Source organism: Lactuca serriola, chromosome 7 (genome assembly GCF_051521515.1).
Source record: "Lactuca serriola cultivar US96UC23 chromosome 7, Lser_US96UC23_V15, whole genome shotgun sequence".
Taxonomy (NCBI): domain Eukaryota; kingdom Viridiplantae; phylum Streptophyta; class Magnoliopsida; order Asterales; family Asteraceae; genus Lactuca; species Lactuca serriola.
Genome location: NC_136414.1, coordinates 45,905,678 through 45,928,303, shown reverse-complemented (window position 1 = coordinate 45,928,303; position 22,626 = coordinate 45,905,678).

The following is a 22,626-nucleotide window of genomic DNA, read 5'->3' as shown; positions in this document are numbered from 1 at the left end:
GAAAAGAGGAACTCGGCGAGTCCATGGGTGGACTCGGCGAGTAGGGTCGCGAATTGGTCGCGTGTTAATTGGCCAACTCGGCGAGTTGGTGCTGGGTGAAGAAAACCCTAACCTTCGGGGTTTTCCACCTATTTAAAGGATGTTATGCATCCTTTTCAGCCTCTATACCCCCTGAGAGTTCCAGAGAACACCCCCAAACGTAATAACTCCATTATTGAGAGGATTGAAGCTTGGAAGAAAGGGTTTGCGAAGAGAAGTGGGAGGAATTCGAGGATAGCATCAAGAGGGCTTGGAGATCTGGAGTCTACATCAGTTTAGGCTCATCTTTGGGGTAAGGATCCTCTGTCTTGAGCTCTTTTCCCCTTGTTGTCTTCTATGGGGGTTGTTTTGGGGTTTTTGGGTGCATTTCATGAGTTATTCGAGATTGGAAGATGGATCTAAGGATGCTACCTCAGATCTGGAGTAGTGATGGTCCAAATGTGCATAAATTCCCTGTGTTGAGTGTTGAGTGAAGCTATCATGTCCCAAACCCTAGCCCTAATGTGCAAAATGCATAGATCTCTTTGGATTCACGTAAAGTTTGACACTTTACGTGATGGATGGGATGTAGGAGGCTATATCTATGTTTTGGATCAATTGCATGGCCTGGAGTGCTTCTGTATGGATTCAGACCGGTGGTACTCGGCGAGTCACATGGGTGGACTCGACGAGTTGCTTGAAGATGAGCTGGAACTCGACGAGTTGGAAGAACAACTCGGCGAGTTGGATGAAGATGGCCTGGAACTCGGCGAGTTGTATGAACAACTTGGCTAGTAGGTTGAAGATAGCCTTAGACTCGACGAGTCTGTTCTTGGACTCGGCGAGTCTTGTCGAAGAGTCCGAATCTTTTCTGGTTGAGCCATGAATCGGTGAGTCAAGGGATGACTCAGTGAGTTGTGTGTGAGTGGACTCAGAGTTGTTGGACTCGGCGAGTCTCGGGGTGACTCGGCGAGTTGAGTCGCAGATTGAGGGAAGTTCGGAGTATGGGGACTCGGCGAGTCATCGGGTTGACTCGGCGAGTAGAGTCAGTCAGAGGTTGACTTTGACTTTGACCAAGGGTTGACCAGTGGTTTCCAGGGGCATTTTGGTAATTGTTGGTTATTGTTTTCAGTTCAGTGCCTTGGTGATTGTCCAGTGGTGGAGATCGTATCAGTGATCGGAGCAGCTTGGGTTATCTGTTCAGTCGGCACTTTCGAGGTGAGTTATCCTCACTATAGCAACAGGGTCTAAGGCACCAAGGCCGACCCTTTCTCGGATTGAGATCCGGGTATTTGTTGTATGTTATTGCTTTGATATGTTGCATCCTGGTAGCTAGGATGGTATATGTTAGAGACTTGGTTGAGATCGGTATCCTGAGAGATAGGGTGATGTTATGCTAGTGACCGGTTAGGTCGGTATCTTGGTTAGGATGGTGATATGCTATGTGATCTGTTTGATCCGCTTGTTGACTGTGAATTGTTATATGTTTGTATGTTTATGTGCACATGGTTGTTTGGACTGGAGTTGGGTTGAGGCAGCTCCTGCTTTGTGCTGTAGGCCAAGATACCCAGGGCGGACTGGTTGTCCCGAAGGCCCATCGAGCGGTCCGGATAGGCTGTAGGCCCCAAGAGGGCGGTCCAGATGTGCCGTGGCTCGGAGAGTGGACCAGGCCGACTGAAGGCCCGGTGCGGGCGGACCAGTCATACTGTAGACTCAGAGAGTGGACCAGGTGGATTGAAGGCCCGGTGCAGGCGGACCAATCACATTGCAGACTCGATGTATGTGGTTAGATTCGGAGAGTGGACCGGGTGGATTGAAGGCCCGGTGCGGGCGGACCAATCATACTGTAGATTCGAGGTATATGTCTAGACTCGGAGGGTGGACCAGGTGGACTGTTGGCCGGTGCGGCGGACCAGTCTCACAGTAGACCCGAAGTGCATGGTTGTTCTGTGATCGGATATGTTATGGCATGTTATGCGTGTATGGTATATGTGGTTGGTATTTTGGGGATATCTCACTAAGCTTTCGGGCTTACAGTTGTGGTTTTATGTTTTTCAGGTTCTTCAGGAGACCGTGGCAAGGCGAAGGCGTGATCGTACCGCACCTCGTGTTTATGTTGTGATGAGATTATGGGAATACTTAAAATAAACTGTCATGAAAACCTTTTTGTAAAAACTTTAATGGAATCGAGTTGTTTTCGAAAACTTTAAATTGGTTGAAATTTTTGGTCGTTACAAATCAATATGGAGATAAATAAAAGGCGTTTTATTTGTACTCAAAGGTTTGAGGCCATATGGGATTAGTATTATTCTTGTGTTTCACATTTGCATGTTTTGACTTCCAGAATAATTGAATTTATTAAGAATAATCGAATTATTCGAACGGGCCACAGTCGTTCATATGTTGGAGGTAGATATGACTGAAGACTGTCGTGAATTAGTGTGTGGATTGTCTAAAAGAGCATTAGACATAAGTAAATGTTTGCTACAACGTTCATGAGTGCTTATGAATATGATTTGAGCATTGGATTAAACCCACGCTCACTTGGATCACTCCATGAATTGTATCACGAGTGATTGCTGAGACGATAACATCTTATATTCTTGAAACCGAGATGTGTGAGTTGTATCTTGCAAATCGGTTGCACATTGATAATATGTAAACGCACTAGTAACTTGGTGTTATAAAACATATTGTTGTGTGTAATTCGGTAAGTGAGTGCAAGCAAGCATTGTATCAAGATTTATCTGTTCCTTTTATCCAAGGTAGGATAAAAGCGATATCTTTGGGCCCCTCGATGATTTAGTGATGACAAACGTAAATGCTCGGCCGGGCTAGGGCTAATTTGATTTGTTCAATTAGTCAGTCGTCATAAATCGGGAATTGAGATATAGTACAAAGAGAATGATTTGAAATCATATCTCATACGATATCTAGAATAGAGGAATATATTATCCATTATCTAAGGACACGCGTATCTGATAGGATCAGAGTTGACAGCGGCTTTGGAAAGCTACGATTGCAGATCAGGATCTGAAGTCATACGCATAATAGTTATTAGACTTATCCAAGTGGGAGACTGTTGGATTAGTGTCTAAGTCCATAACTATTTTGATATGTACTTGACCCGATGGTGCATGGTCCTTTTGGGTTGCCTTCACCAAAGCAACTTGATAGGATGAATTATGGAGAGAAAGGATTAAATATGATTTATTAATATATTATGAGAATAATATATTAAAGGAGAAATCATATTGTTTAATTAATATTAGTGAATAATTAATTTGTAATTAGTTTTGTGAATAAAAGAGATTAATTAAACTTAAGGGACTGGAATTGTAATTATAAGATAATTGCAATTTGGGCCATGGATTGCCTTTTATTATAAGGTGGACGAATTCTATGGGGGAAGCCCATATGAAATCGTCCAAGGCCTTAAGGAAAGGGCTCCATGGGTTGCTTAGGGCTTAAGCATCCAAATTAGGGTTTCCTTGTTAGATAACCCTAATTGCCTCACTATATATAGATCCCTTAAGGACCAAAAACGTGGCTAAGCTTCTTGCTAGGGTTTCACACGTTTTTTGGCCGCCTCTAACCTCTCTCCTCCTCACCCTCTTGCTTATGGTGTTTGTGAGCCATTAGAGGAGTGACACTTGTGACTCTAAGCCTTCCAAAGTCAATTCAAGGAGGAATTGGGATTGTTATTACTACATAACAATCGAGGTAACATTATAAACCTATTCTCATGATAATATGATTACTTGAATGCTAGAATTAGGGTTTATAGTCTTGGACAACTTGCATGTACAATAGAGAAACCTAGATCCAAGCATTAGGGTTTGTATGAGCACATAGGATGTTCTTAGGTCCAAAACCCATCAGAAACCACCGACACCGACACCCTATGACGTGCCACCACCTCAGGAACATAAATCTCGGGTAACTTCTCTACAGAAATACTCTCCTGGATTGGAATGAAGTGCACGCTCTTGGTCAATCGGTCCACGATGAACCAAATAGAATCCACTCCGTGCGTAGTCCTTTGAAGCTTCGTTATAAAATCCTGTGATGTCTTCCCATTTCCATATGGGAATCTCTAATGGCTGCATCTTGCCATGAGGTCGCTGATGCTCGGCCTTCACTTTCCTGCAAGTCAAGCACTACTCCACAAACCATGCTATATCCCGCTTCATTCAAGGACACCAATAACCAGGGCGAAGATCCTTATACATCTTCGTCGCCTCGGGATGTATGGAGAATCTCAACTTGTGAGCCTCCTCCATCAGAACATGGCGCACCCCGCCCCAATACGGAACCTAGACCCTCCGATGCAAAGTCAACAATCCACGACTATCATAATCGAAGGAAGCCACTTGACCCACAATTTGCTCACACTTCCGGCGCTCTTCCTTTATAGCCTCAACCTATGCTTCCCGAATCTGTTCCATGAATGGAGTAATCACTATCATCCTCAAGCATATACCATGAATCAGAGCCACGACTACCTTGCGGATGAGATCATCGGCCACCACATTGGCCTTCCCCTGGTGATAAAGGATCTTGCAATCATAATCCTTCACCACATCCAACAAAAGACGTTGTCTCGTATTCAGGTTCGGTTGATCCATCAAATACCTCAGGCTCTTGTGGTTCGTGTAAATAGTACAACGGACCCCATAGAGGTAATGCCACCAAATCTAGAGGGCCAAAATCACAACCCCCAGCTCCAAATCATGTGACGGATAATTCGCCTCATGAGGCTTCAACTGCCTCGAAGTGTAAGCAATCATGCGACTCCGCTGCATCAACAACGCTCCTAAACTCCTGATCGAGGCAGCACAATAAACCACAAAATCATCGACACCCTCTGGCAAGGTCAGAATCGGCGCCTCACACAAACATTTTCTAAGAGTCTAGAAGGATGCCTGTTGCTCAGGCCCCCAACGAAACGTCATTGACTTCTTGGTCAGTCGGGGTAATGGAATAACAGTCTTGGAGAAATCTTGGATGAATCTTCAATAATAACCAGCCAAACCACGAAACTTCGAATCTCAGATGGAGACCTTGGAACCTCCCACGGCATCACAGCCTCGACCTTGGAAGGATCGACCAGAATACCCTTCTGATTGATGAGGTACCCCAGGAACTGCACCTCACACAACCAGAACTCACTTGGAGAACTTTGCAAAAAGTCTCTCCCTCCTCAATGTCTCAAGCACCTCCCTCAAGTTCTCCTCGTGTTGCTCTTGCGTCTTGGAATAGACCAAGCTATCATCAATAAAGATTGGCATCACCACGAACTCATAATGGCCATAGCGAGTTCGGAAAGCTGTCTTCTACACATCCTCATCCCTGAATCGCATCTGATGATAACCCAATCGTAGATAAATCTTAGAGAACCAAGATGCACCCTGAAGTTGGTCGAAAAGATCATCAATCCTTGGGAGGGGATAATGGTTCTTCATAGTTACCTTATTCAACTCTGGATAGTTGATAAGCATCCAATTAGATCCATCCTTCTTCCTCATAAACAGAATCGGGGATCCTCAAGGCGAACTGCTCAGCCCGATAAATCCCTTGTCTAAAAGCTCTTGTAGCTATGTAGACAACTCTTGAATCTCAGGGGGAGCCAACTGATACGGTGCTTTGGCTATCAGAGCTGCACCTGGAACAAATTCAATCTTGAACTCTACCTATCTCTCCAGATGTATCCCAGGTAAATCCTCCAGGAACACATCCGGATACTCTCGCACAATCAACACATCGTCCACGGTCGCCTTACCCTTATCTCGGGTATCCATGAAATAGGTGACAAAACCCGCACAACCCTGCTGAAGGTAGCATCGGACCCTCGCTGCAGAATACATAACCGGCCCATACTGCGGTCTCTCACCCTGAATCACCAACTCTCCCAAACATAGGGTCTGAACCCGAACCAACTGTTGCTCACAGTCGATCACTTCCCCATTAGGATTCAACCAATCCATGCCCACGATAATCTTGTTCGCACACAAAGGAATAGGAACTAGATCCACCGGATACTGCTCACTGAATAAATGAAGGGTACACCCTAGATGAACCCTCGCAACTCGAATCGACCTATAATCAACAATCTCAGCATATAAAGGACAATCCAGCTCCCCTGGAGCTCCAACAAATCTCTTGCTAAGCGTAAGAGATACAAAAGATCGGGTAGCCCCCGAATCAAATAATGTCAAGGCAGAGATACCGTTCACGAGGAACGATCATACAATAAAACACATAAACATAAGAAAAAATTTAATATAGATAAAAATATAAGGAGAAGATACATACCTGTCATAACATTAGGAGCTGCATGCGCCTCTTCTGCCGTCACCTGGTAAACCTTGCTCTTTGCTGCTGGCGCATCTGCTCGGCCCTGACGGCCGTCAGTAATCGTTAATGTCGTAGGAGCGGGTGCTAATACTGGTCCTACCGCAGCCAAAATCTGACAATAGGCTTTCTTGTGGCCCCTATGATTGCACTAAAAGCAAATCAAATCGTATACCAGAGTGATGGGGGTAGTAACAGTACAATCTCTACTAATATGACCAGTCCGTCTGCACTTGAAGCAACCATAACTCACCCCTCTACCGCATCCCCTTGTGCGTCTTGCCGCACTTGCCATAGCGGTTACGGCCATGCTGGCCTCTGGGTCTAGAATCAGATACCTTGGTGTTAAGTATTTGGGATATTGAAACTGATTTGGCATGTTTGGTTATTTAGGGAAGCCTTTTGTAGGGTTAATGTTTTTATGATTCCCTACGATGCCTTTAGAGTAGAAGTTCTTCATCTAGCTCTTCTAAGGCATTGGTTTTATATTTTTGGTAAATATTTTATGTTCCCTATAAATAAACATTAGGTTAGGTTTTGATGGAAGCTTTTTCCTGATTAGTGTTTTCTTTGTACGTTCATATCAAAATGAATATACACAAAACCTTTGACAAATTACTTGCATATTATGGTGATTGATTCGTGATTGTTCTTGATATTCTGTAATCATCATCTCGGAGTTATTCCCAACAAGTGGTATCAGAGCGGGTTCTTGTAGATCTCAGCGATTATTGCTAGAATCGATCTTGTTCATGGCGATTTTTTTTCGTGAATCTCACCTTGATCTTCAAGTTTTGTAAGTTTTCTGAAAAGAAAAAGTTTAATACCTCGTTTTATTGCAAAAACCATCTCAGATCTGGTATTTTACTTAATTTGTTCTTGATTCGTGTTTTGGAAGTAAAATAGAAGAGAAATTTCGTATTTATTTGCATGTTTGTGTTTAGATCTACTTTATCTCTCTAGAAACCATCTCAGATCCATTTTCTCTCTCTAGAATTCTTATAAGATCTACTTTCTTTCTCTTCAAGTTAGGTCACTTGTTGAAGATCTAATGGATGAAATGAATTTATTGTTTGAGTCCATTTTAGAACTTGGATTAAAGGTTACTAAACCAATCTATGGTGTTAACAAAGTGACTATGTTTCATATTCTTCGTCAATTAACGTTGAGGGATGTTACTGAGTTGTATAATCTTATTGTTGATAAGAAAATATCTGAATTCTCATGTGTTGATGACGGTGAGTTAAAAAAGAATGAGAGAATAGTAGAACAATTTCATATTATCCATAGACATTTAGATCGGGAAAATAAACAACAGATTTTGGAGATAAAAAAGAGCTGAAAAGAAAAAGGAAGATGTTCTTGGTGGTCTTGGTGAAGTTCATAATGTTCTTCATGTTTCTGAAGAAAAAGTGACTCCAGATCTTCATGTTGCGGGGGAGTCTAAAGTTTCAAGTTTTGTAGAAGTATCACCATCTGCATCTAGTTGTTCTGAAGATGAATCTCAAAGCAAATTTTCTGAAATTGTGAAAGTAAAGAAATTTTGTTCTATTGGAACTCAAACAGATGATTCTTTTAGTTCTGATGATATTTTTGAACAATTGGTTCCTTATAGAAAGCCAATAATTCAAGATGTTCATATTTACCAAACTCCTAAGGATTGTGTTCAAAAGTCTTTAAATGTTCAGATTCAGAAAGGTGAAGAGGTTGTTCAAATCCGAAATTCGTTTATGAAGCCTAGAAATAAGAAAAGACATTAAGAAGAAGAAGAAGAAGAAGAGTAAAATGAAGAAGGTTTGGATGTCCAACGTACAAGTACGTAATGCATGTGAAAAGGTTCAGAAAGCTAAAGTCAAGAATGTTTAAAGAAAATTTAATTTTTCTTCTGATAAAATGTTAGAAGTTGGAGAAAAGAGAAAAGATTATTTGGTTGGTTTAATGAAACTTTTGGAAAATTATGTTTTCCAATTAAAAAGCGGGTATTTTTTCGGAAGATGACCGATTTTTTTCAAATAAATGGATGTGCAAAAAACCAACCTCAATCTTGAATCTTAAATGGGTACCAAAAGTCTCATAAAAATTTTGTCTTAAAAAACAAAAAAATAAAAAAAAATCGAAAAGGGGATAAAATAAGGTGAAAATTCAATCAAAGATGTGAAATTGTGTTGAAGAAATCAATTTTTATTGATTTTTAATGGTTGGTAGGACAAAAAGGTGAAAAGTTAAAAAGTGGGTGAAAAATGACATTTTCTGTAAAAAGAGGGCTGCCATATGACACATTTCAGCAAAAGGGGTGCAAGTTGTCAGTTCACTGTAACAGGAGGGTCAGATTCGGGATTATGGAAAAATAGGGGCTAGATTCGGAGTTATTAACAAAAAGAGGTTGCTTTCGGAATTTGGGGGAAATCTGCCATTTTGATCAATCTTTAAGGGTTACTTTCGGAGTTATACACACAATTGATTTGTTTCGGAGTCATGGGTATAGTCTGCCAATTCAATGAAAGTTAAGGTTAGTTTTCGGAAACTTAATAAATCATTCGTTCATACCTGCGAATCGTCAAAGCTGAAATCGGAAAATGATTCAAACTCCGAGCATTCGGAACAATTCACAATCGGACTCGCATAAGAACTCGGAGTTCACTGTTCATCTCCGAACGCTCGGAGTCATTCGGAGTTCTGCGTTCGGTATTCTAGGCTCGGAGGTTGCAATCCTTCGGAGCTCTAAAGATGTGTTGGTATACGAAATCAGAAATCGAATTTCATCTGTATACGTTGGGAATTGGCATTGAATGTCACGAACTCGGAAATCATTCACAGGGATCAGAGTTCTGGAATCGGGTTTTAGAACCAATATTTGACATCCGAAACTGCTCTCGTCCAAATCATTCCTAGCATGGGAATCGGAAAATTCATTCTCAAAATCGAACTCGCAAGTGAATAAAGTTATTAATCAGCACCAATCGGAGTCATCATTCAGAATCGGAATTGGAGTCCATCGTAATTCAGATTTGTTGAAACTTGCAATCGGACTTTCAAAGCTTCAAAATCGAGTTCAGAATTTAAGCAATCAAAATTTATTTGTTGATCGGAATTGGATATGGTCTCGGAATCATGACTGGGAATATGTCTCAGTCGGAAATTGTTTGGATCGTTGCTCGTCGGGACTTACTGCGACTCAAATATGCTCGTTAAACTGGATTTTGACTTTTGGAGTCAAAGATCATGCATTCTCCGTTCCATTTACATGAAGATGCCTTATTTTTGTCAAAATCAACCCCTAGTCTTTCAGATCTTAAGATTTTCCACCCCAGATTCCTAATTCCTTTACAATTTTGTGGGTTTTACCATTTTTTACCCTTTCTTTCCAAACTATTTTCATTTCTTATCCCTTTCTTTGATCTTATTCTTTTCAAACCCTTCTAAATAATTGCTTCTTACTCCATTCTTTTTGTCCAATATTTAAAAGTCGAATAATACAAAGTTAATTTTTGTTATTTTTCTAGTTTTATTTTTTTTTAGAATTGTGAATATTCAAAAGGGATTTGTTTCATTAAATCTGACAGGTTTTGAAGATCTATTTTGGCGAAATCGCTCATTATGACAGAGCTGGTTTTACGACTTACTCTATGAGATAGCGAAGATTGTTGGTGATTTTTCTTAACTTTTCGGATTCTCTCAATGGTATTTGTTGAAGATTCAAGGGGGAGTCATGATTATTCAAGGGGGGGGGGGGTCAATATTTGGAGGACGTTATTTGTTTCTCTCGCTTTCAAGACCCCATGTGCTGATGAGTCTCACAATTTAGGTGGAGAAATGCCAAGAAGATCGGAAATCATGATGTTCATCAGTTTCAACATCTAGGGGGAGCTTGTTAAGTATTTGAGATATTGAAACTGATTTGGCATGTTTAGTTATTTAAGGAAGCCTTTTTAGGGTTAATCTTTTTGTGATTCCCTACGGTGCCTTTACAGTAGAAGTTCTTCATCGAGCTCTTCTAACGCATTGGTTTTATATTTTTGGTAAATATTTTATGTTCCCTATAAATAATCATTATGTTAGCTTTTGATGAAAGCTTTTTTCTGATTAGGGTTTTCTTTGTACGTTCATATCAAAATCAATATACACAAATCCTTTGACATATTACTTGCATATTATGGTTATTGATTCGTGATTATTCTTGATATTCCGCATTCGTCATCTCGGATTTATTCCCAACACTTGGGCCTCTTGCCCAAAACCCTCAACACTCGCAGCAGAATCTAGCTTCCTCTTCCTCTCTATCTCTAAGTCATCTCCCTCTTCCTTGCCCTCGCTATCATGTCTTCCAACGTCTTGTAGCTGGATCGGCTAACAAACTGCCGAATATCACTCCTCAACATCTCATGATACTGGTCCTTCTTCATCTCCTTGTCCTCCACATACTGCAAAACTAGAAGCGCCCGCTCCCTAAACATAGCGGTGATCTCAGTCACCGTCTCAGTAGTATGACGGAGATCCTGGAACTCTCGCTCCAACTGCAGCACCTCAATCACCGGTGCAAACTCGGCCTGGAACCTAGTCGAGAAATCACTCCAGATCATCGAATCAATAGCCAGATCATCTCCTATAGCATGCCCTACCTCCTCCTACCAATCACATGACCCATCCTTCAGAAGGCAGGAAGCTAACCTGACCTCGTCCCCCTCGGGACAACGGTTGGTATGGAATGCATTAGCGACATCTGCCAACCACTTGTTGCTCGCAATGGGTTCCCTAGCCTCATGATAGTATGGCGCTCCACGCGCTTGAAACTCCCTGAAGGTCAAAGAGTGCGTCCTGATCAAATCCACAATCTCAGCGTGAAAGGCGCTCAATCTCTCATCAAGAATCTCTAGAATACCCTCCTTGACCGTGCCAAAGATCACAAGAGTGTGATCAAAGATATTTTGTATAATCTCAGACGAGATTAAATCCCTCTTATGGTCATCAAGTTTCCCTGCTCTAGAACCTAAGCCCGAACCCTCCTTAACATCGGAACTGCCCACTGTCCTGCCTCGCAATACCGCCATACTGAGAATAGACCATAAAACTATCAGAATAAGCATCAATGCGTATATCGGGGAAATCACAACCACACAAGCTCCCTGGCTTCATTGTAGCCCTCCTTGAATCAAGTACAGATCCTCTGCTTCCAGTAGTATGGGCCCATACTACCTTCCATATATATCTGTACTTTCCTCAAGGAGTGCCTTAACTCAACCAAATTACTCTATAACTAACATATCCTTCACAGCTAAAGCTCCCAACGCTAAATCTCATCGTAGGTTTTTCCTAGGGCAAACTCCACACCACTATCCGTCATCAGCTGTAGAAGGAACTTATGCTAACCTCCTCTAACTAGCTCACAAATACAATTACATATTACAAAAACTATATAATTCTTCAAATATGAGGCCTCTCACTACAACGGTTGGACTCAAACAAGAGCTGCACAATAGAGTTAATCTTAACCTTCTAAAATTATTTAGTGTTCATAATATGTAACATAGCATATTTGCTTACTAGCAAGCCAAAATTAGCAAGAACTCCTAAAAGCACAAAACAAGCTGCATTTGAGCATCAAGTAATCAAAATAGAACATAACCTAATCGGGTCATCCTTGATGGGTTTTAGCCATAAGAACTTTCCTATGTGCGCATGCAAAACCCTAATGCTTGGATCTAGGCTTTCTAATTAAACATGCTTTGAATCCAAGACTTCTAATGACTAATTAGGTTAAATAAAAATATTGAAACAGATCTAGAATCATACCTTTGAATTCCTTGTTGACCTTGTTGTCTTGGAGCTTCTAGAGTCACAATTGTCACTCCTCTAATGGCTTACAAACACCAATACCAAGGAAGATGATTTAGGAGAGAGGAGAAGGGAGGAATTCGGCCAGAGGCTCTCTATTCTAGATGGAGTGTCGAATTCCCTCAGCCTTGGGGTCTATTTATACTTGTAGACTCCTTAAGGGTTACAACCTAAACCCTATTGGATAATCTTCTCTTAAGCCTATCCAAATCCATTCCTAGATAACACCTTGGACGATTTTGAAGCTATCCTAGCTTCTAGAATCCGTCCACTATATATCTATAAGGATTTATAGTCTAAAGCTTAACTATCAAACAATTGACAGTTTATACCCTCTTATTTAATAATCTCTTTAAGCCACCAAATTAATTCCAATTAATTCTATGACTTATATTAACAATATTATTATTCTTTATAATAATATTTACTCTCTCTTAATAAATCATCCTATCAAGTTGCTATGGTGAAGGCAACCCAAAAGGACTATGCACAACCGGGTCAAATATTTGCCTAATATAGTTGCAGCCTTAGACATTATTCCAACAGTCTCCCACTTGGATAAGTCTAGTAACTATATGCACAAGTGCAATTCGGTTTGCAATCATAGCTCTCAAAGACGCTGTCAAACTCTTATCTAATCAATCTTGTCCTTTAGATAAGGGATCGTATAGTCCTCTGTTAGATATCATGCTGACAATCCTATGGAATGGTTAGTCAAGCATTTAGGTTTTTCAATCTCCGATTTATTTGACATAGAACTTAATCGAACACATCAATTCAGCTCTGACCCGGCCGACACATAAGTCAAATCAAATCATCGAGCGGCCGAGATATCGCTTTTACCTTCTTAGATAAAAGTTACAGATAAACTTCGACTTATATGCATTTACTTATTCATTAACTAACTATACACAACAATGCGTTTTATAACACCGAGTTACTGATGCGTTTTCGCATTATCAATGTACAATCAATTAACAAATAACAAACCATATATCTACATTTTAAGACTATATGATATAATCGTCTTGCGATCATCCTTTTATATCATATTCCATGAGGTGATTCCAGCAAGCGCGGGTTTATTCCAATGCTCAAAACTAGTTCATAAGCACTCATGAACGTCGCAACAATCTTTTGCTATGTCTAACACCATTTAGAAAATCTACACACCAATTCATGACAATCTTCATTCATATCTACTTCCAACATATGAACGATTGTGGACAATTTGAACAATTCGATTATTCCTAATAAACTCAATTATTCTGGAAGTCAAAACATGCAAAGTGAAACAATAGTTAAACAATTAACATAAGACAGTAACATTACTCATAAATAAAACTCCTTTATTTAATCATCAAATGTTAATTACATTTATCTATTACACGTTTCCAATACTATCTAATCTATGCTAATATCATCCTTCAGCCCAATACTCCTAGCATGCTGCAAGTGCTTAACCCTACTCAGTCCCTTCGTAAGCGGATCTGCTGGGTTATCTTCTGATGATATCCTCTTCACTACGAGTTGTCCTTCTTCTACATGATGTCTGATGAAGTGATATTTTCTGTCGATATGTTGTGATCTACCATGATCCCTCGGTTCCTTGGTCAAGGCAACTGCTCCTTCGTTATCACAGAAAATCTCCATGGGCTCCTTTATGGCAGGTACAACTCCAAGATCACCGATGAAGTTCTTTAGCCATATTGCCTCCTTCGACGCTTCGCTCGCTGCAATGTACTCTGATTCGCACGTTGAATCAGCTACGGTTTCCTGCTTGGAACTCTTCCATGTCACTGCTCCTCCATTTAGGGTAAAGACCCAGCCCGACTGCGAACGGTAGTTGTCCTTGTCGGTCTAAAAACTGGCGTCACTATACCCTCCCACCTTCAAGTCATCACTCCCTCCGAGGACTAAAAACCATTCCTTCGTCCTCCGAAGGTACTTAAGGATATTCTTTACCGCAATCCAATGTGCTCTGCCAGGATTCCCTTGATATCTGCTAACCATGCTCAAAGCGAAGGCTACATCAAGGCGAGTACAAGTCATAGCGTACATGATTGAACCAACTGCGGAAGCGTATGGTACTCGGCTCATTTCTGCTATTTCAGCTTCGGTACTCGGACTTTGAGTCTTACTCAACTTGGCATTACTTTGTATCGGTAATTCTCCCTTCTTCGAGTTCTCCATACTAAAATGTTTTAGTACCTTCTCTAAGTAAGTATTCTGACTAAGTCCGATTAGTCTCTTACTTCTTTCTCTTACTATCCTTATTCCCAAAATGTAAGATGCCTCTCCGAGGTCCTTCATAGCGAAGCACTTCCCGAGCCAGGACTTAACCTCCTGTAGAGTCGGGATGTCGTTTCCTATGAGTAATATGTCATCGACATATAGAACGAGGAAGCTTACTATACTCCCACTGGCTTTGACATATACACATGATTCGTCTTCACTTCGTACAAATCCAAACTCTTTGACTTTCTCATCGAAGCAAAGATTCCATCTGCGAGACGCTTGCTTAAGTCCATAAATGGACTTCTCAAGCTTACACACTCTATTCGGATGCTTCGGATCCACAAACCCCTCTGGCTGAGCCATGTAAACATCCTCAGCTAACTTTCCGTTAAGGAAAGCGGTCTTGACATCTATTTGCCAAATATCATAATCATGAAATGTGGCAATAGCTAGCATCACTCTAATAGACTTTATCTTCACAACTGGTGAGAAGGTCTCATCATAGTCAACTCTGGGAGTTTGAGTAAAGCCCTTCGCAACCAATCGCGCTTTATATGTGTGTACGTTTCCATCCACGTCGGTCTTCTTCTTGAAGATCCATTTGCACCCAACGGTCTTACGTCTGGGCACATAATCAACCAAATTCCAAACTTTGTTATCATACATGGATTGGATCTCGCTATCCATTGCCTCTTTCCATTTCGCAGACTTCGGGCCTACCATGGCTTCCTTATAGCTATTAGGTTCATCAAGGTTTACTAGTGTACCATCACTAATATACGTGTCCCCTTCGGTAGTAATATGAAAACCATAAAACTGGGGATGAACTCTAACTCTATCGGAACGTCTAAGAGGTAACGACTCGTCAATTGGTTCAACCGGAGTTTCCTCCTCGGGTTGAGTGCCAACGGTATAGGTTCCTTCATCTATCGACTCTTGAATCTCTTTAAGTTCGATTTGCCTCCCACTGTCTCCTTGGCTTATGAGTTCTGTCTCTCAGAAAACTCCTCTCCTCGCAACAAAGACAACATTGTCCTTCGGTCTATAAAAGAGATATCCAAAGGATGTCTGCGGGTAACCGATGAAAATACATCGCTCACTTCGAGGTTCGAGCTTGTCGTGAGTATCTCGTCTTACGAAAACTTTGCAACTCCAAACCTTGATATGTGCCAACGAGGGAGCTTTCCCTGTCCACATCTCGTGAGGTGTTTTGGCAACCTTCTTAGTAGGGACTCGGTTAAGGATATGGGCGACAGTCTCTAAGGCATACCCCCAAAAAGAGATAGGTAGTGAAGCACGACTCAGCATAGAGCGAACCATATCCAATAAGGTTCGATTACGCCTTTCTGCCACACCATTCAACTGCGGTGTCCTAGGAGGCGTCAATTGCGAAAGTATTCCACACTCCTTGAGATAATCGTGGAATTCAAGACTTAGGTACGCTCCTCCTCGATCGGATCGAAGTATCTTGATTTTCCTGCCCAATTGATTCTCCACTTCATTCTTGAACTCTTTGAACTTTTCAAAGGTTTCTGACTTTTGCTTGATTAAATAGATATACCCATATCTATTGTAATCATCGGTAAAAGTCACGTAGAAGCGGTTCCCATCCTTCGTGGTTGATCTAAAAGGTCGACATACATCGGTATGTATTAGGTCCAATAGACCCTCACCCCTTTCACACGTACTTGTGAAGGGTGATTTAGTCATCTTTCCAAGTAAACAAGACTCACATGTGTCATCTTCCCTAAGGTCGAATGACTCCAACACTCCATCCTTTTTAGAGTTGGGCTATGCGTTTCTTGTTGACATGTCCAAGACGAATATGCCACAAGGATGCTTTATCCATACTAGTGGAAGAATCTATATTCAAAACATCATTTCCTAAGTTATCAACAATCATAACAGTTTCATAAATTCCATTACATGGTATAGCTTCAAAGTAAAAGACACCATTTAGATAAGCCAAAATAGAACCATTCTCATTTTTAAAAGAAAATCTAAAACCTTGTCTATACAAACCATGAAATGAAATGATGTTTCTAGCCATTTCTGGCGAATAGCAACAATTGTTCAAATCTAAACATAAATTATTCCTAAGCACTAAAGAATACACTCCAATCTTGGTCACAGGCGACGATCTTCTGTTCCCCATGATTAGATTGATTCTTCCTTGCTCGACATCCCTACTTCTTCTTAGTCCCTGACATTAGAACAAATGTGGTAACCACAACCGGTATCAAGAACCCAAGAAATAGCATGATTAGAATCGTTAGATTTAATTGTGTATATACCTGCGAAAGATGGCTTGATCTTTCCTTCCTTGATGGCTTGCAGGTACTCTGGGCAGCTTCTCTTCCAATGTCCTATCTTGTGGCAGTGGTGGCACTCTGCCTCCTTCGGGTTAGGGTAGGGCTTAGCGGGATCAACTTTGGTCCCACTAGAAGAGGCACCATCTCGGGCTTTAACCTTGCGATGGTTCATAGACAAAGCCTTCCTCTTCTTTCCCTTTCCTTGACCAATAGCCAAGACAGGAGCAGCGGGTGGATTGGGAGTTGGTGCAACAGACTTGTCTTTGAAGTTGCTCTCAGCGACCCTCAATAGACCTTGGAGTTTGCTTAGGGTGACCTCCTCTTTGTTCATGTGGTAGGTCATCCTAAATTGGTTGTACATCAGAGGCAAAGAGTGAAGCACCATGTCGATCACCAAGTCTTCTCCAAAGTCAACATTTAACTTGCGAAGGCGGTCGACATACCTTTGCATCTTTTGCAGGTGCACGGTAAGAGATTCTCCATGTCCCATCTTAGCAGAAATCATGTTGGTGAAAATCTCATAACGCTCTTGTCTCGCATTCTGGTGGTATCTCGCCAATAAGTCTTGGTGCATTTCGTACGGATACATGTCCTCGTAGGACTTTTGGAATTCGGAGTTCATGGTGGCTATCATGATGCAATGTACCTTCGTTGCATCTCGCTCATGATTTTCAAAAGCAGTGATTTCAGCCGGAGTAGCGATTTCAGGGTTGATTTTCTCGAGCTTCTCATCGAGGACGTACTCCTTATCCTCATAGCGAGCAATGATGCGAATGTATCTTATCCATTCACTAAAGTTCGTTCCATCGAAGGTGACCTTTTGGCAAAGGCTCATCAACGTGAAAGAACTAGCAGTAGCGTTGTTTGCGTTCGACATCTACAAAGGAGAAGGGACAAAGATAGATTAGAATAAGAATCCCTAATTATCACCCAATAAGAAAAATTAGGGCTAGGATCCAATATTTACGTATTCGAAAAGGGATGCCGTAATCTAACATGCCAATAAATTGAAGGTAAGTGAATGACGATTCACTGATTCTCCATCACAAAACCTAAACTATTAGTCCTAAGTGTATTGAGAATTCCTAGGTTCGGATGAGATTCATTGAAACTATTCAATGACATGTTTAAATCTCGATATGCCCCTCTTGTTTGTGACTGGGATACCGAGGATCACAAAGCGGGTGTGAATTACCACGCAAATTCACTTGGTGCCTTCATTGTAACGATCACCTATTCGATGTGCCGGTAAACCACACACGCTCCATCGAACTATGATAAACAACGAATCACCCTTTGCCACCTTTGCTTAGAACTAATTAGTGTGCCGGTAAACCACACACGCTCCACTAACTTCTTAGCAAGGGTGCAAAATGCAATTTCATGGGATTGCATCAATTCACTTTTCCTAAAGTAACTAAGATTGGGAAATTTAAAATGTGTAGTTACTTTGTATTACTTATTATACTTTTAATGAGAGGATGAGGTTGCCCTATCCTACCCGTTCGGCTAACGACCCTCCACCAATCAAGCAAGCGGTGGGTGTGAGTGTACACCCATTAAGCGCCATTTTATAGGCCGCAACCTTATACCCATCTTATAGATTGGCTTCGTGAATGAGGCCTACTAACGGTAAGACTAACATTTAGTTATACATATATATATATATATATATATATATATATATATATATATATATAATTCTAGTAATATTATATTAGTATAGGGTTGTATTTTAAACCTTTTAAAATCTAGGGTTTGAAATTTAAGTTGTCTAAATTAAAACTTTTAATCACAAATATAAATCTCAAAACTTGAGGACATGTTTTAAACATTTAAAACATGGAGGATCAAATAACAAATAATTAACAATTAATTTCCTAATTATCTATATTTGATTTATTCAACATTTCTTTTAAGATAATTACCAAAATAATCAAAATAATTAATTAATTATCATATAAGGAAATTAGATATTTTATTAGTTGATAACTGCCTTTAATTAGATCAAGATTATAGTCATATATATCAAAAAATCGGATTAGCTTTGATCTAATATGATTAAGGAAAGTTTCCATAAGATAATTATGAAAAAATCCCGAATCTGGCCATTCCTGACGCTTGGACTCGCCGAGTGCACAAAGGGACTCGCCGAGTGCACAAAGGGACTCGCCGAGTGAACAAAGGGGTCTATTTATACTTGTAGACTCCTTAAGGGTTACAACCAAAACCCTATTGGATAATCTTCTCTTAAGCCTATCCAAATCCATTCCTAGATAACACCTTGGACGATTTTGAAGCTATCCTAGTATCTAGAATCCGTCCACTATATATCTATAAGGATTTATAGTCTAAAGCTTAACTATCAAACAATTGACAGTTTATACCCTCTTATTTAATTAATCTCTTTAAGCCACCAAATTAATTCCAATTAATTCTATGACTTATATTAACAATATTATTATTCTTTATAATAATATTTACTCTCTCTTAATAAATCATCCTATCAAGTTGCTATGGTGAAGGCAACCCATAAGGACTATGCACAACTGGGTCAAATACTTGCATAATATAGTTGCAGCCTTAGACACTATTCCAACAATCCTATTACTGATTGATCAGCACTAGCATGCACATCTATATGTTCAAAAAGCAGGCATACAAAGGCATCTTTCCTAGATCCTTAGCCCTAATCTAGCAAGTGATTCACAGATTCACAATTCAAATCATATCATAAACATGTAAGGGTATTTTGGGATAACTTACTTGAGCTCGGCTGATTGTATGCACCACACCTTTTTTCTCTTTTATAAATCCTTTTTATAAAAATGTTTTTCTTTTGAAAATTCCCATGAAGTCCTTAGTTTGAGTTCAGACACACCCGAGAGTGTGCCCGAATCCCTCAAACCAAAGCTCTGATACCAACTTGTAACACTAAAAAATATGGTCCAAAAAATTTCATTTTTTTTATAATAGATAAAATAGTATTTTCCAACATCATCCAAACATTCAAATAAAAACCAATGTATCGATTTCCATAAAATTAGAGTAAAACATCATAAGCGCAATCTCAATGGTGTGTGCGATGCAGTCATCCCGAGCTCTTCCTTTTACTACCAGAAGTACCTGAAAGATAACTAAAATCCTTAAGCATGAAGCCTAGTGAGTTCCCCTAAAATACCACATAGCAAACATACAATAAACATATATCAAATGGACACATACACATGCAATAATCACAGAGATACATAGCATACAATTATTAATCAGGCCCCGCCCGGCATCGGGCCTTAGCCCAAAAAAAATATAAACACAATCCCATGAAAGAGTCACAAAGATAGCTAGAATACTAACAACATATAATAAACATAGGTTGGAATTGGCGCCTTCGACTCGCTAAACCCAATAAGGAAACTCACCTCGATAAGCTGACTGAAACGAATGATCCCTGACTGCTAGTCCTACAACTCTCTGAGCTAACAATTTCGAGACACAAGCTAATCAACAAAGAGATCTACCTCATTAACCAAAACTCCCTACTTGGGGTAAAAGACTATTTTACCCCTAACATAACTTGGTCCTTAAATCGCAACCCATGACCTAAAAGATAAACAATCCCATGAAGCCCAATATATGGCCCAATTTCCAATTGGGCCGAATCCTTTTGCATGGGCCTTAGCCCAAGGAACAATAATGTTTCGCTAGCCCATTGGTCTAGTTCCAGATGGTCCACCACAGCCCAAGTCACTAATCCATAAAAGTGACCCAAACCGAGGCCCAAACAACGCAAAGCCCAACTTAGTGAGTATGTGGGGCGTAGTCATATATACGTTAATCGTACAGGCAGCATGGCATGTACATTGTGTGTACGAGCTGGTACGCCCATCGTACTCTCCTATTAAGCCAAAATCCTAAAAAGTACTTAAACCCTTATGATCTGAGGCTCCAAACACATATCTGAGTCCAATGAAGGTTCTTAACCCATAAAGTCGACCGCTTGGTGGCTTGCATGCCCCCAAATGAACCCCACACTTGGAATATGACAACCTACTTCCTTAGAAATGATGAATACTCATGCATAGATGCTTCAAGACCTCCAAGATGGTAATTTTATGACTTAGGGACTCAAATAACACCAAGGGTTGTATCCCTAAGATTAAGAAATGACTTTGATCAATAAAGCTACATTAATGGGACCAAAAAGGTCTAAAAACTCAAACACAAGAGATCTAAGCATTCATAACGCAACTTCTGAACTTTATACCTCAAATGAGTGCTAAATGATGATGATGTTTCGGATCTTCAAGCTCAAGGTTCACTAACTCTCCTTCACTAACTTCCTCTTCTTCTTTCCAAAGCTCCAAGCTACCAAAAATGAAGTCCACAAGGTCATGAACACACAATGATGATAAGGGTTAGATTTTAGGGTTTCAGAGCTAAGGAGGCTGTGGCATGGGACATAATGACATATTTATATGGCTTGAACCCTAAAAGTTAGGGTTTTGAGTCAGCACATGCATGCTACGCGTACCATTTAGTATGTTACACGTACATGGATGGCTCCACGTTTTCCTTGATCTTACTACGTCCCGCGTACACCAGGCTTATGTCCAACATACAACTTCAGCTAGCCCAAACATGAAGAGGCCCAACCTCTAAGTCCAAACAACTTTGTGACCCGAAACAAATAAATGCAAGAATTAACAATACCGTGTAATCATGGATGTTACGATATCTACTTCTCCATTTCTGGCAGAAGGATCAAATAAACTTTGACTACATAGGCCAGTACTCTTCCTCATGCAATATCTAGTCAAACCATGTATAGCTGCCAGTTACGGACAACATTGGGGAAAAACCAAGATACAATAGACTGTAGGACAAAACCTCATGCATCTCCATTTGAAGAATAAGAAATATAGTTGTCTTAATTTACTCATGACATGATGCATGAAGTAATCTTTAAGCATGGTTACTCCAATACTTAAAATCTCTATTTTCAAGTACTCATCCGTATTGGTTGCAAGACTTAGCTATGTTCATCTCTATAAACAATCTACCAATACTATGAAAATCTTAATTCACTAATATCTCCCAAGAGTAGGACTGATTGTGGGAGTTTGAATAATATATTACTCTGGAAGTGGTTCTAAATATGCAAAATTGGAACAAAAAAACATCCTAAATGAAATGACTAGTCTCCATCAAATATTAAGTTCATCACTTAATAATCGTCAAATCAAATAGTGACCTATACTGCATCAGTTCCTAAATTAAAACAAGCTAAAACTAAAATACTCAAGTTAATACACATGCAAGTCTAATGACATTATATCTTTACGTGACTATTAACCTTGAATAGGGATTTAGTTTAAAGGTAAGAATCAACAAGGTTCCATTTAGTTAACTATGACGTCCTCACATTTGTGAAGGTACTTACTGAGTATTTACCATGTGATCTTATGTAACATGGGATACATACACGAGGTGAAGTCCCCTTATAGTCACAATAAACTTCAAGAGAACCATCAATGATGGAATACAATATTAGGGTCGCTTTTGAATTTCTTTTAGTCACATAGTTTGTCATTACAAGCTAACTTATTGCAATATACTCAAAGCTTATTATTAAATCCACTTAGGTGTATTATTTAGTACTTTTCCAAGCTAATACCTTATTAATTAAGAGCATGAACTCCAACTACTAAACGTAAACGTCTGTATTAGTAAGGAACTAACCATCAATGTAACTATTTCATTGATTTCTTCCATACTAACAAGATTATCTCTTTCATCCTTTTAGGAATTCAAAGAATATTTCTTGATTATTGATTTTTTGATTCATTGATTATATCCAAAATGATGTTAATAT